Here is a 212-nt window from a genome sequence, read left to right on the forward strand (position 1 = left end):
GCCCAGTACTGGACGCAGTACTCCAACTGCGGCCTGACCAAAGTCGCGTAGAGGGGGAGTATCACTTCTCTGGACTGGCTTGAGATACACCTTTGGATGCATGACAAGGTATGGCTGGCCTTGCTGGCTGCGGTCTGGCATTGGTGGCTCATGTTCATCTTGGAGTCAATAATGACTCCGAGATCCCTTTCTGCCTCTGTGCTTTCAAGAAG

General features: G+C 53.3%; 1 protein-coding gene across 1 annotated transcript in view; it reads right to left on the minus strand.

Moving 5' to 3' along the window:
• ALK (ALK receptor tyrosine kinase) overlaps window positions 1-212 on the minus strand; it is a 545961-nt gene that overhangs the window by 415387 nt on the left and 130362 nt on the right. The gene's annotated exons all lie outside the window — the stretch shown is intronic.

This window comes from Alligator sinensis, unplaced genomic scaffold, assembly GCF_000455745.1.
Source record: "Alligator sinensis unplaced genomic scaffold, ASM45574v1 scaffold138_1, whole genome shotgun sequence".
Lineage (NCBI taxonomy): Eukaryota > Metazoa > Chordata > Crocodylia > Alligatoridae > Alligator > Alligator sinensis.